The sequence below is a fragment of the Physeter macrocephalus genome, chromosome 6, assembly GCF_002837175.3.
Source record: "Physeter macrocephalus isolate SW-GA chromosome 6, ASM283717v5, whole genome shotgun sequence".
NCBI classification, from domain to species: Eukaryota; Metazoa; Chordata; class Mammalia; order Artiodactyla; family Physeteridae; genus Physeter; species Physeter macrocephalus.
This window is the reverse complement of record NC_041219.1, coordinates 43587011-43602105: the sequence shown is the minus strand read 5'-3', so window position 1 is coordinate 43602105 and position 15095 is coordinate 43587011.

Genomic DNA, 15095 nt, shown 5'->3' with positions numbered 1-15095 from the left:
ATCATCCAGGCTCAGGTCATAGAAGGGAGACTTTTTTAAAGCGGCTCAAGGCTGAGAAGGTAACAACCACTCTCAGCATTATATTATATAATAAGGTATGGGATAAAGAACACCCTTAGCCGAGGGTTAATCTCTGCAGTGTGAAAGGTCTGGTTGTTTTTTCATAAGTGCCTCTCTTGGACTGGACCCCATGAGGGCTCTGCTCCTCCCCTCCCCTTGAGGACCTTTAGTGCCCAGCCCCCGTTCCCCACCAGAGCAGTCCCAGGAGCTGGATAAAACTGAGAAGGACAGGACAGCACGTGCTGGAGACGGGACTTTGGTGGAGAATTAGAAAGAACCAAGGTTTGGAGTGAAGGGCAAAGGAATGTGAAGCGGGGGAGAGGGTCCTAGGAAAGCACTTCCTGCTCTCAAGGACGGAACAAGTTCAATGGACCTCACCCCATGGACCAGCCTCTGTTCGCCAGAACCACTTCTCTCCGCGCTGCCACCGTGCCTGTGCCATCAGCTTCTCTTGCCTGCATTCCTGCAACATCCCTTTAACTGGCCTCCCAGCTTCTATTCATGCCAGCCCACCCTCCACAACCCATTCCGTGCCAGCAGCCAGAGCGTGGAGATGGCTTAAAGCGAACAATAGGGCACATTTTCCTCGTGCTTAAAAGCACCGCTGGGTGTTTGTTGTGCTTAGAGTGCCTCGCCAGCAACTTCCAGGATCCGCCAGGCAAGATGCCACCCAGCTGGGCCACTGTCTCCGACCCCTTCTGTTCCAGCCATGCTGGCTGCCATCCTCAGATAACCACACGTTCCAGACTCAGGGCATCTGTACTTGAGGTCCCTCCATCCAGAATGATACGCCCCCCACCCCTGTCCTCTTGGCTTCTTGTCATTCCGGCCCCATCTCAGTGTCACCTCCCCCGAGGTGTCTTCCCAGAGCCCTCGGAATCTGGCCCCGCCCTGAATCATTATTCCCTCCGGATGTGCTGTGTTTTTCGTAATGCTGGTCACTCTGAAATGACGCACCTTTGTATTTACTTGTCTGTAGACTGTGAGACAAGAGGACTTGTCTGTCTGTCAGCTTCCTTGCTGTGTCCCCAGGGTCCCAGCAGGTACCTGGCACACAGTAGGTTCTTGATGATGATTCTTCCCTGAAGGTTGCCGGCGTCTGGACTGACGGGAGGGCCCCTGGGATCCTGTGTCTCCTCTACCAGCTGAGGGAGGAGGCGAAGAGGCTACTTGTTGGGGTTTCTTATTACCTGGGTAATTAAAAACTCATTACAAAAGTAATATGAATTACCAAAGAAAACCATTGATCCGGGTGAACCACCAGCGTCCTCAACCCTTGCCAACTTCTGACACCTACAAGGTCTGAGGAACTGAAACTGAGCTGGACCCTTGAGACTGGGGTTGGCTTTGGATGGGAGCAGGTGGGGGGCCGGGGAGAGGCACCCTCTTGGGCTTGCCTGGGAGGAGGCGGAGGTGGGGCTTGGGTTACCGAAGTGCCCACCGGCCCTGGGTGACCGCCAGCTCGGAGTCGGGGAGCCCAGGGGCCCCAGGAGGAGAAGGGACACTGTCTGTTCAGGGGCCAGGCAGGAGCAAAGAAGAGTGAGGCAGCCCCAGCGACAGAGAGAGTGAGGGCGTCTGTGGGCACCTGGAACTCTGTGCCCGACCCCAAACCATTCATAATAAAAACAAAAAGATGAGGCCAGCCGTCAGAGCAGTTACGGAGCGTGTTGCTTCCGAGAAAAAACTGAAAGGTCTGTAGGCCACACAGCCTGAGCCGGAAGGGCTCCGAGGTGGAACCTCATTTTACAGATGGGCAAACCGAGGCCCAGAGAGGGAGACTGGCCAGGACGTGGTCTCTGGACTATCCGCCTAGTGCTCTTTCCTCCCAGCTGTGAATTCTGCTGACAGCCAGCGCTCAGGGGAGGGAAAGGTCGAGCAGGAGGAGTGGGTGGCTTGCTCCTCTGTGGGGAAGTGAGAGGAGCCTGCAGGCCTGGGACAAGGGGGGGCAGCAGCTGGGGGAGTGGGCTCATCCCCAGGCCAAACCCTGCCAGGGAGAGGTAAGGGGGGAGGAGGAGGGCAGGGCTGGGGTCATTAGGATTCCAGACAGCTCCCGACACCCAATTTTCCAGCTGGGTGCCCTGGTCTGCTCTCAGAGCATCCTGCCAGAGCCAGGCTAATTGACAGGGAGACAGGAGGCTGCTGAGGGGTGGGGGTGGGGGAGGAGGAGAGGACAGGGAGAGGAGAGGAACGGGGGGGGGGGGGTGCGGAGGGGAGGTGGGAGAGAAGCGGAGGGTGGAGACAATGCGGGCAGGAGCTGGGGGGCGGGAGGCGTGGAAGAAGGGTAGGAAGGAGGGGGCAGAGGAAGAGCCGACCCTTTGGGGCAGGCAGGTGGACACTGACCCTGGTGGCTGCCAAGGAGGAGGGTTTGCAGGATGATGCAGCTGGAAGGGAGTCGAGAAATGCCACCCGCTGGTTTAAGAGAGGAGGAAACAGGCCCAGAGAGGAGAAGCTACTTACCTGGGGTCACACAGCCAAAGACGGGAGGCAGAGGCAGGATAGGAAGCGCCCTGGTTTCCTGCCTCCCTGGCCGCAGGAGGAGAGAGGATCCTGAGAGGGGAGGGGAGGGGGCTTCTGGGGCGACTGGAGGTGAAGGGAGACTGTCTCGGGGGTCGCGTGGCCCCGACTCATGGGAAAGTGCTTGAGCACCGGCCGCCTGCCCTCTGCGTCCCCACAGGCCCTGTGCGCTGATGGCAGGAGTGGTGCAGACCGGGGATAACTGGCGTTTCTGACCCTGGGTAGATGGCTGGGGTGGGCGCCAGAGCCGCCGCCCTCCCCCACGGTGCTGATTGGAGTAATGAGCGCTAATGACAGGATAGGGGGCTCTGTTCCTACACGCCGCACGCACGCACGCACGCACGCACGCAGGCCCTCTGGGGCGCCATCTGAGGGAAGGTGGGAGGTAGGTGGCAGATGGGCCTTGGGAGAGGCCTGAGGTGGGGAGCGGGGAGGGCAGCACGGAGGGGAGGGGCGTCACGGTCCCCCAGGGGGACCTGCGCCTGCTTCAAAGTGCTCCCCAGCACCTTGGGGTTGGTCACGGGTGTTTCCTCAGCCGCTGGGCCCAGAGTGCCCACGCCCCCTCCCCTCCCCCCCCAGGTGAGGCCACTGTGTCCCCTGCAGCTGCCTGGTGCCACTGTCCGCTCACTGAGCAGCACGCTGCATGGCGGGAGGGACAGTCCTCAGGCCACAAATTCAGGTGGAGTTTACTGGAACTAAACTTCATCTTTTTCTGTCCCCCATCCCGACCTCCTGCTTTTTATGTTTCGGCTGCTTAGCCGCTTATAGACAGTCTCAGCCCAAATGGGGATTTCATCAAGTGAGCTGACAGGTATCCCCCTGGAGGGGCAGGATGTGATGGGGTTGGCACTGCCAGGCCCTGTGGGATGAGGCAGCCCTCCCTGCCCCATGGCCTGGGCAATGCCCGCACCAGGAGCACCAGAGGCTGCAGGGCGCTGCCCCCTGTGGGCAGAGCTGGGGGCTCCCTCCCAGCCCCTCGGATCCCAGAACCCACAGGGGCTTCTTCCCACAGAGGGGGGAAGGTCCACGAAGGGGGTTCTCCGTGCCAGGGCTTACGCTATGCCAAACTGGGAGTCAGGGGTGTGGGTCTAGGATGGAGTTGCGGCTGGAGGTGAGGGGGGCTGAGGCCCCTGGGGGGCTTCTCAGCAACCTCCAAGCATCCTTGAGCAGAAGTAGGCTGGTCCATCAAACTGGGACAGGCGCAGGGAATCTGGGCCGGAGGCCTGGCTGGTCCCTAGGGCTATGCCTTGTGCGCCGGCGCCTCTCCACTGCCCGCCCCTGCTCGGGGGGTACAGGGCAGGGCCGCCTGCCCACCCACTGGTCAGTCCCTGCCCTTCACAAGCTCACAGCTCTTTGTGACCCCTGGCTCAGTCATGAGGCCCAAAGAGGCAAAGTAGCCCATCTCCGACCCCACAAGAGCTGAGTGGCGGGGCTGGGGGTCTGTAGGCAGGCCTCCTTGATGTTAGGGCTTGGCCTTTTCCAGACCATCACACTGCTGTCGGGGAGCCAGAGACCCAAGACTGCCTGTCGGAGTCACCAGGCCAGTGCCTGGCACTCAGCAGGTGCTCCACAGACATCTGGGGACTGCCTGGTGGTGTAAAGCACTCAGCATGTAGTAAATGCTCAACAAATGGGAAGTAAGCTAGTGGGTAAGTCTGTAAGAGGTGTAGACACGATGGCTCCCAGGAGGCCCCTATTGGGCAGATCAGGCCTGCCCATCTCGGCTCCCTTCATATCCCACCAAGCAACTGGGATCTTCCCCAAGCCCCAGTCCTGCAGAGTCTGACTCTGCATCCTCTCCCACTATCCTGCCCAGGCCCCCTTGGTGGGGGAGGGCTGTACATTCCTCAGACAGCAGGCAGATGGGTGGGCCTGGGGGAGGCCCCTGAGCATCCTCTCTGGGGCAGCCTGTCCTTAAGGAGAGAGGCCCAGACCGTGGACTCCCCAGGAAGGCTGCCCGCTCCTCAGTCAGGGCCGCTGTGCTCGTCCCAGCCCTGCCTCCTTTTTCATGAAGGCCTTCATCTCTTCCCCGCTCAAAACAGGGCCCCATGTCCATCACCCCCCCACACACTCACCCTCTCTGCACAGTGCCCCTAGGGGCTGCCCACCCCAAGAGGATAGCCCCTGCTTCCTACGTACGTGTGTGTGTGTGTCCATGCATGTGCGGCCTGGGGAAGTTTTCTGTCCACAGGCCTGGCAGGGGAGGGCCACCTCTGCAGGTCCTCTGAGGCTGACAGCAGCCAGAAGAGGAGACAGTTTGGAGCCCCAGGGAAAAAACCCAAGATCCAAGGTGTGAGAAGCCCTGAGGGCTAGAGTTCAGCTCAGCATAAGTGGGGAGGGCCTCAACCTTCACAGGAGATGGTGGAGAGCAGGTAGGAGTGAGCTCCCCAGTCCTGGAGGTGTGCAAGTACAGGACCAACTGCCCTAGGCAAGGATATTGTAAAAGGAGCTGAATATCAGAGGGGTTGGACTAGATGGAATTTAGTTTCTTCTGGCCCCAAATTTAAGGAATTTGGGGGTTCCTGGCCTTAGAGTATCAGACATTATGACTTTCCCAGGCATAATGCATCTTTAGAGAGAAACCTTTGAAATCTTCCAGGTGCAAAAGAATAGGATGATAATGGTAGGTTGGAAGCCCGGTGAGTAGCGCGTGCATGCGTGTGTGTATTGTCACCTATCAGCTGTGCAACCTTGGGTGAATCCTTCAACCTCTCTGAGCTCAATGTGTTCATCTACAACATGGAGGCCACAGTCCCAAGCACAGGAACTGCCCTGTCTGGCAGGGGCTGCTGGGAGAGATGTGATATCGAGAGCAGATGTGCCCCAGTGGCAGGAGGTGAGGGTTATTACACCCATGGATTTCGTTGTGATCTTTGTCCAGCCAGGTGACAGGGAGCCCATGAGGTGGTGATGTCTGATTATGCATACCTGCAGCTTCAGATTTGGAATGGACCTCTGGAACAGGCAAGAAATAATGAAGGTGAGGTTGGTCCCAGAGTAGGATGCACTGGGGCGTTGGGGGGTGGAGGTCATCCAACCATGTCTCCTCCCTGCCCTGCTGAGGGGGTTGCAGGGAGGTGGCTTGGGGTCCCTGAGGGGTGGGTACAGGCTGTTCCCCGAGTGTGGGCTGCGTGTATGTGTGCATATGCACGCGTGCTCGTGTGTCGTGTGTGTGACAGTGTGTGTGGTTTTGTGTGTGTGTGCCGATGTGCATGTGTGCATGTCAGGTCCCCGTGCCCTCCTGTGCACACATGTTTTCTGCTGTCAAAGAGAGAGATGCACACAGACCCTGCAGTCTGCGGCCAAGAGCAGAGGAATTCTTTATTTCCGTGGCCTTCCACGGTGATTAAGTCTTGAACTTCTCCTTAACCATAATTTCTTCAAAATGAAAAACCCAATTGCATCTCCAAGCAGCTTGGAAATCGATTTCTTTCAAAATGAACTTTTGGAGAAGCGATTCCAAATAGAAATAGAGGAGGAAGGTGGAGGGGGGCACAGGGTGGGGTCAGAGCAGCTGCCGGGGCCTCCAAGGGCAGGGGAGTGGTGAGGAGGGGCTGGGAATTCTGGACCCCTTGCTGGATTGATCGTTTCTCCCCAGCCTCTCCTGGGACAGTCTTAGCCCCCCCAGCCCCTCAGTTCTGACCCTTCACAAGTGGCCTGGTGTGGAAGGCTTCGGGAAGTGTCTCCCCCATGCACAGGCCTGAGGTCTTCTGGGGTGGAAATGGGTCTTAACAAGAAACCCAGGAGGACTTCCCTGGTGGTCCAGTGGTTAAGACTCCATGCTTCCAATGCAGGGGGCACAAGTTCCATCCCTGGTTGGGGAAGTTCTACATGCCACACAGCTAAAAAAGAGAAAAAAGACAAAAAGAAACCCAGGAATAACCGTAGCCACCATGTTTTCATTTAATCCTTATAACAGTTCCCGTTCTGTATTATCATTCCATTTTAATGACAAAGAAACTGTAACCCAGATAGGCTAGGGAGTTTTTTTTGAGGGGGTAGTGGATTCAGATGAGAACCGATGAGAAGTGCTTAGCACTGTACCTAGGATCAGTATGGGAGTCCACAGGCTTGGGGGGACCCCTGCACCATGGAGAGTTACAGCCAAGTCCAGGGATGGCCCTTCATGGTGGGAAGAGGTGTATGCCTCAGGATTTGTTGTGCACCTACTGTGTGCCATTGGCATTTATGAATCCATTTTATACATAAGGAACTCAGGCTCAGAGAGGAGGAGCAACTTGCTTGAAGTCTCATAGACAGGGAGAGAGCCCAGGTCATCCTGGTCCAAAGCCTGTACACCACTCAGGATCACCACAGAGAGCATATGGGGAGGGCTTCCTGGAGGAGGTGGCTTCTGAGCAGCGGTCCCAACCTTTTTGGCACCAGGCACCGGTTTTGTGGAAGATAATTTTTCCACGGACGGGTCGGGGTGGGAATGGTTCAGGTGATAATGCAAGCGGCAGATGAATCTTCACTCACTTGCCCACCACTCACCTCCTGCTGTGCGGCCGGGTTCCTAACAGGCCAAGGACCAGAACCAGTCCCCGGCCGGGGCGGGGGTTGGTGGTGGTGGGACCCCTGCTTATGAGGATGGTGGGGAGGGAATAGCAGAGAGGGTGTCCTGGCAGAGGAAACTTCACAGTGACAGGCAGCAGAGGGTGGGAAAAGTGGGGATGGCAAGGAGGAGGCTCACAGTCTGGATGGGGCACAGGCAGGGAACCGACCCATTCAACCCCTGTGATGGGAGGGGAAGGGAGTGCTGAGGTGGAGGGAGGCCCAGAGCCCCGGGGTGATGCCCCCGGGCCAGCTCCTGATGGGAGAGTGCTACTCAACAGGCAGAGAAGAGGAAGGGGAGGGCGCCTGGCAGAGCTCACAGAGGTGGGGGGATGTGGTGAGGATGGCTCACTGACTGAGCGCTTGCTAGGTGCTAGGTGCCATTCTAAGGGTCTCGTGTTAACTAATCTGATAACCTGATGAGGTGGGTACCATGACTGTCCCACTTTACAGGGGAGGAAACAGGTGCAGTGAAGTTAAGCCAGAGCTAAGAAGTGGCTAAGCTGGGAATCATGGCACACAGGCTTGCCCGTCACTGCCGGCTGCCGGGTAAGAGCGGGGGTGTGGAGGCGGGAGGGCAGGGTGCCTGCTGGCTGAGGGGATGGCTGTGGGCAGGGGAGGAGAAAGAGGGTGGAGGAGGCTGGCATGTGAGGCGCCTCGAAGGCCATGCTAAGGAGTTCAGGCTCCCCCTGGAGGCTGGGGGGCTGGGAGCCTTCCGGGAAGGGGTGGGGGGCGAGAATGTGAGCAGGGCCACCGTCACGTTATTCCCTCCCCTGTCACCAGCAGAGGCAGGAGGGTGAGGACCAGGAGAGGAAGGCGGCCCGTGAGGGGGCCGCAGAGGTGGGCTCTGAGGCGGGATTTCCTAGGGTGTGACCAGGTCTTGTCTGCTCCCAGTGCTGTGTCCACCCGGCCCCCGAGGGCGCGGAGCACCGGGGGCTTCTGTGGTGGGGTTAGAGCTCCTGCGTGTGTGTGTGTGTGTGTGTGTAGGTGTGTGTGAGTTTGAGGTGTCTGTGGGGTAGTGCGCGCGCGCGCGCGTGTGTGGCCAGGGCTGCACGTGTGTGTCTGTGGACTTTTATGCCTGTGTGCCTGTGTGTGTGAGTGAATGTGTGTGTGTGCTGGTGCTAGGTGTGGACGCGACACGGCCAGCCCAGGGCGGGAGGGTGTCTGTCGCGCAGAGTCTGCAGAGGGTGCTGAGCCCGGGGGGCCGGGCGGTGGGCGGGCTGGCTCTCCGAGCTGCCAGTCCCCTTGGTCTGGTAGACAGGTGGGCAGGCGGGCAAGCAGTACTCAACCCCTCCACCCTTTCTCCCCGCTCCCCACTGCTCTGCCCCGCCCCCCCCATTTGGGGGAGCCTATGGGATCCAGAGGCCTGAGGCAGGGGGACTAGAGGAGACTGGGAGTGGCTAGGGGGCAGGAGGGCTGGGGACATCAGGAGGGGTCTGGACGGGGCTGAGGGGCTGGAAGGGTCTGGGGATGGGGGACTAGAAAGGGCGGGGGTCTGGGGGCTTGGAAGGGGGCTGGTGAGGGGCGGAAGAGGGTGGGGCGCTGGAGGTGGAGGTGGGAGTCTGAGGAGGCGGGGACCACAGAGGTTTCTGAGCCACAGTGAAAAGTGCCAGCGAGACTGCTCTCTGCCGCGCTCCCTCCCTCCCTCCCCCGTTGGCAGCTGGGCTTTTGATCATCTTCACGGCACTGAGCTCGGAGGGAGCATTGAGGGGGGCAAGGAGGGTTAGCAGCGGAGGGAAGCCCGCCAAGGTGGAGGTGGAGAAGGCAGGAAACACACACAGCGGAGCCATGGGGGCTGACGGAGAGACAGACAGAAACCTCAGACTGGAGGCGGCCTGGCGGGGGGCGGGGGGAGGGGGGAGGCGGGCACCTCTCTGTGCCAGGTCCTCGTCGCAGGCCAAGAATTCGGCTTGGGTGGTGCCCGGTTTCCCTGGGGAAACTGAGGCTCAGGGAAGGCGGCTAGTCCGGCAACCCTCCGGTCAGAGCTGGGATCCCAGGGCCCACAGGGCTCCCTCCTCATGGGAGGAGGGAGAGTGAAGGGAGAGGGTGGGGCTGTGTGTGGTCTAGACCTTTGGGCTGGAGACGCCAGGGCCTCCCCACTGGGGATTCCTGGATGGAGGAAGGAGGCTGCAGTGGAGCTCAGTTTCCCTGTCTGTGAAATGGAGGAGGCTTTGGACCAGACCGTCTGCCATATTTCTTTCAGCTTTTGTGACTTGAACCCCACGAGACTCACCTTGCCAGCATTAATGGGGTGCTGAGTGGGCCCAGTTAAGCTCCCTAGCCAGGACTGTCCCTTAGCTGCTGTGGGACCTTGGGCAGCTCTGTCAAGCTTTCTGTGCCTCAATTTCCCCTTGCTTCAATGCGGGGCTTGAAAGGGATCTGTCTGCCCAGCTAGGCACAGAGTAATGGGATGAATGCGGCTCCCTTCGCCTCCCCTCCCCCTCTCCTAAAGCCTCTGCAGGGGCTGGTTCTGATGAAAGGTTCATTTTCCTTTCATTGAGCAGGTGACAAATTCGGCCGCCAATAATCACTTGTGAAAAATCAACAGTGAAGCCCAGCGGCTCCCAGACCCCTGGAGAAATATGAATGGATTTCCAGAGGAGCAGGGTGGAAAAAACCCAGGGGTGGCGCTGGGATTTGGGAGCGGGGGGGGCGGGGCGGGAGGGGCAGCCACACTCAACAGTGTGCCCAGGTCCCCCCCTCCCACGCCCCAACCCTTCTTATCACCGCCGGGAGCCTCTGCACGGGCTGGTCCCTTCCATGGGGAATGGCCCGAACAGGCCAGGGTGGTATGGTGGGCGCGCTCCGAGGATGGGGGTAGGCAGGCCTGGCCGGACGGGAGGATAGAGCCAGGGGAGTGATGGTGGGGGAGAAAGACAGAAGGGAGGTGGCGCCCTGTTCTGAAGGCCCTGAAAACCCACAGAAGACGGGCTCCTTTGGAAGACAATGAGGAGGCACAGAAAGCTTTGGAGGAGAGAAACAGGTGTGTAAAGGAATCTCTGTTTCGCCTGTCTCCTCTGCACCCTTTCAGGAGGGGGCCTTCCTGGGAAGACTCAGCCTCCAGGGACCTAAGCCCGCATCCTGGGGAGGGGGAGGGGGAGTGCGGGGAGCAATGGGTCAGGGGGAGGGAGGCTGGGGGCAGGCACCCGCCTAACACGGAGGGGACCGGGTTATCTCAGGGATCCCCACAGGGTGACGCAAGTGCTAAGTGGCTGAGTCTGACTGAGCCGAAGTCTATCTGAAAATAGGGCCCCAGCAGGAAGAGGAGCCCGCCCCCGTAGTGCTCTGTCTGGGGGGGAGATTCCCCTAAATGGTCTCGTTTGTGCCTCTTCCTGGCTCTGAGGGAGAGGCTCTGCCCTCACTGGCCTATTTTACAGAAGAGGAAACCAGGGTTCAGAATTGTCAAGTGTTAGAGGTCACCAAAGAAACCAGTGTTTCTGTATTTCCAGTCTTTCTCGACCAGTGCTTGGCACACAGTAGGTACTTAATGAAAAGACAAGAGTCAGGATCTGAACCCCCTCTCTGGACTCCAGAACCACTGCTCTCCCGATAGCACCAAAGAGCTTTCTCTGAGCTGGCGCTGTTGTCAGCACACGAAAGCCCCACAAATAGAACCATCTGAGAAATGTTCAACCATCTTGGAAACATGGCCCAGAGAGGGAAAGTGACGGCCTGAGGCTGTACAGTAGCAGAGCAGGGACCAAGATCCAGGTCTTCAGACTTTCCCCCCGACTCTGGGCCCAGGTGGTGAGCACCCTCGACTCAGCCCTGAGCTGGGCAGGAAAGGCTGCCCAGCTGTGCTGACTGCTCCCTGGCTCAGAAGCTGGGCAGGAGGGCCCTGGATGGGCAGGGAGGAAGGGCAAGTGCCATGGCAACCAGCCACAGTGATGGACAGCAGGTTACAAACAGGACAGCAGTGTGGGAGGAGGCGCTGAGCCCCCTTCAGCTCCTGGGCCCCACAAGCTAGAGCCCTCAGAGGCAGGCATGGCCAGCTCGAGTCCTCCACCTCCACTCAGCACCTAATTTCCATTTATATGGCCACCCCCATGGCTGTCGGTGAGGACAGTGGATTTTCCTCCTCAAGATCCTTCTTGCTTGATCTTTCTATCTCTCCATGTCTCTCTGTCCCTCCCTTCCGCCCTCCCTCTCTCCATTTCTCTTTATCTCTCTCCCTCTCCCTCTCCATCTGCCCTTGTCTCTCAGACTTCAGCTTCAGACAGATGTGGATTCCAAGTCCCAGCCCGAGCATTTTTCAGCTGTGCGACCTTCGTGGAGCCACGCCCATCTGTCCACTGCCTTGCCCGGGCCTCACTTTTCTCATCTGTACAATGGGGTTAATACCCATAGCACCAGCCTCTCCAGGCTCACCATGTCTACAGAGGCCCCTGAGCATTCAGCAGGTGCTTGCTCCGAGGTAGCCGCCAGATGGTGATGGGGATTTGTGGTAAAATTCACTGGACTCTGAGCACCTCGCCGCCTACCCACCACCTGACACCCGCCTCCCACCTCTCCACCACAGCGGGGGAGGGTGGGCAAGCTCCCCACTCCTGCTATTTCTCCTCTGGAGCCTCCCAGGAGGTTAAAAGCAGCTTCTCACTGGGATGTTTGGCTTTTTCTGGAGTCTCCTCTGCCTCTTTCTTTGCTGTGAAGATATTCCCAGGGTGGCTGCGGTGGAAGGGAAGGAGGGGAGACTCGAGGCATTTACCGACTAAGAGGGGCACTTAAGGATGGGAGGGGGTCTGGTCTGGGCAGGACGTGGACCAGGCAGTGCCTATTTCCAGAATAACTCCCAGATGCTGGGCTGGGTTTAAATGTAGCAGAAGAGGCTCTGGAGTTGGGTCGAAGGTTCCATTGACCCTAGCCCAGGTTGTTGGACTGTGGAGGGGTCTCTGAGTCTGTTGGGGACTCAGTGTCCTCTCCTGGAAAATGGGCCTGATGACCCCTGCCCCCAGGGAAAGGACAGAGTTTTGCGAGTTGCAGACAGAGGTGCAGACGATGTGCTGCGGTGATAGGGTTGGCTGGCGGAGCAGAGAGGATCTCCCTGGCTTATCCCTGGGTCCTTGGGCTTCCGCTCTCCACCCACCCTGAGCTCAGGGCCGGCCCCAGGCCCGAGGAGGAAGGCAGAGCCCCCGGCAGCCCTTCTGCTGCCCCCGGCTGAACACAGCCCCTCAGAGCTCGTGTTTCCACACCCTTCCCTGGCAGGGCCCAGCCAGCCCTGCGTGGTAAGGGCTGACCACTTTCTTTGTTTTGCATTTTAAAAAAAATGTGGTAAAATATGTGTAACAAAAAACTTACCATCTCAACCATGTTAAAGCGTACAGTTCTGTGGCAAGTTCTGTGGCACTAAGTGCATTCACGATGCTACACAGCAATCACCGTCATCCATCCCCAGAACTTTCTCACTTTCCAAATAGAAACTCTACCCATTAGACAATACCTCCCCGTTGTCCCTCCCTCCCCCAGCCCCTGGTAACCACCCTCTACTTTCTGTCTGTATGAATTCACTTATTTGAGGCACCTCGCATAACTGGAATTAGACAATACTTATCCTTTGGGGTCTGGCTTATTTCACTTAGCAAAATCGGATGGTCTCTTTTAACGGGTGAGTAAACTGAGGCACAGGGAGACCATGGGGCTTCCCGAGCTGTGCCCTATCCTGTATCCTTTCCGCCGTTTCTTTTCTGTTCCCCCATAGTCCTGTCACTGTCCCAGTTCGCCTGGCATGCCCCCATTTCACAGAGAAAGAGAAACTATGAGCTCCGAGGCCCCAAGGGGCTAAGAACTCCTGGGTTCCAAGTACAGTGCTCAGACAGTCAGGGGAGCCACCCAGCTCTGCCCAGGAGGGGCCAGGGGCTGGTTCAGTCCCAGTGTTGTTTTTTTAAATATATAATTTTATTTTATTTATTTATTTTTCACTGTGCTGGTTCTTCGTTGATGGGCTCAGGCTTTCTCTAGTTGCGGTGAACAGGGGCTACTCTGTTGCGGTGCGCGGGTTTCTCATTGCGGTGGCTTCTCTTGTTGTGGACCACAGGCTCTAGGCTCGCGGGCTTCAGTAGTTGTGGTTCGCGGGCTCTAGAGCCCAGGCTCAGTACTTGTGGCTCACAGGCTTAGTTGCTCCGCAGCATGTGGGATCTTCCCGGACCAGGAATTGAACCAGTGTCCCCTGCATTAGCAGGTGGATTCTTAACCACTGCGCCGCCAGGGAAGTCCAGTGCCAGTGTTTGAAGGGGAACATGCCAGGGACTGCCATGTCTCTTTGCAGGTCCCAGCGTCTCCCCCCGCCCCGCCCCAAGATTGACCCCGTAACCAGACCCTTCGGGTTGCCTTGGGCTGTGCTAACATCACCCTTCCCTGAGGCTCTCAGGGTAAGGGAGGGGACAGGCTAGCAGAGCAACATGGCCTGAGGGGCCGCCCTAGGCAGAGAAGAGCCTGATCCAGGGCTTTGGCCTCCCGGTGACCCACACTGCCTGACACAGTCCCCTGTGCCTCCTTCTCCAGCCACCCAAGCTTAGTACGTGTGTGCTTGGAAAGGGCCATGGTGGCTGGGAAGCTTTTAAGAATTGGGAAACACATTTACTGTGCTCTCAGTGTGAGCTTGGGGACATAAGCAAGTCAGGCATCCGATGAGGAAAGAGAAGATGGAAAGATGTTCCCCATGTCCCACTCACCTTCTTAGTCTAACACTTAAGGCCTTTTGTGATCTGGCCCAGCCCATGTGTCCATCTGCAAATCCTGCTATGCACTGACCCTTTCATAGATTCATTCATTCATTCATTCATTCATTCATTCAGTAAGGACTGAGTGAGGCTTCTAACACTTAAGGCCTTTTGTGATCTGGCCCAGCCCATGTGTCCATCTGCAAATCCTGCTATGCACTGACCCTTTCATAGATTCATTCATTCATTCATTCATTCATTCATTCAGCAAGTATTGACTGAGGATGGCTATGTCCAGGTGCAGTATCAGACACTGGGGCCACGGCCACAGCTGTGCAGAAGGCAAACATGCCCTTCTCGCCTGGAGTTCCTGAGCATGTGGTCCAGTGGCAAAACCCGACATTTAGCAAACAATCAGATGATGTGTAACCACAGGCAGCGTCCAGGGCTTTGAGGCAGAAGGCAGGGCCTCGTGAGGGACTAAGAAGCAAGCTGGATTAAGATTGGGAGATGGAGGGGGCCTTCTTTAAGCAGCTGCTGAGCAGACGGATGGACAGACCAGCCAGGTAAAGAGCTTCAGGAAGAGTATCCTAGGCAAAGGGAACAACATCTGGAAGGGCCCAGAGGCACCTGGTGAGAGACTGGAGAACCTACACGAGGTGAGGGAGCAGCAGCCATAGAGAGTGAGGGGGCGGGCAACGGGGCTGAGGTCTGGACACACAGGACACACCATAGGGGGCTGCTTACACAGGGTGACTAGAAGAGTTAGAAGGGGACAAGGAGAAGAGATTCCCCTAGGCTAGGGGGACAAAGGAGGGGTAGAATTACTGGAGTTGAAGGGCCTTGGAACCAGGCTGAGCATTTCCAGCAGGAGCTGGAGCCTCAGAGGAGACACAGTCATGCCCAAGGCAGACAGAGAGGGAGAAACACCCAGACTTCTCCCTTCTTCCCATCCTCCAGGCTCCCAGCCATTGACCAAATCCAACTGGAAGCCAACTGATATGGGAGCCCAGGAAACACGGCCTGTGTGACCTTGAACGAGTCATTTAATCTCTCTTTTTTGGCCTTGCCGCATGGCTTGTGGGGTCTCAGTTCCCCAACCAGGGATTGAACCCTGGCCACGGCAGTGAAAACCCGGAATCCTAACCACTAGGCCACCAGGGAACTCCCTCTCTTAATCTGTCCGAGCCTCAGTTTCTTCATCTGTGAAAGGGGCCCCTTAACACCTGCATTGTGGGTGTCGGCCTGGAGGGAGTGAGGCTGGAGACAGAGAGACTAGTGAGGGGGTTCTTTCCAGGGGGTCCCCAGCCC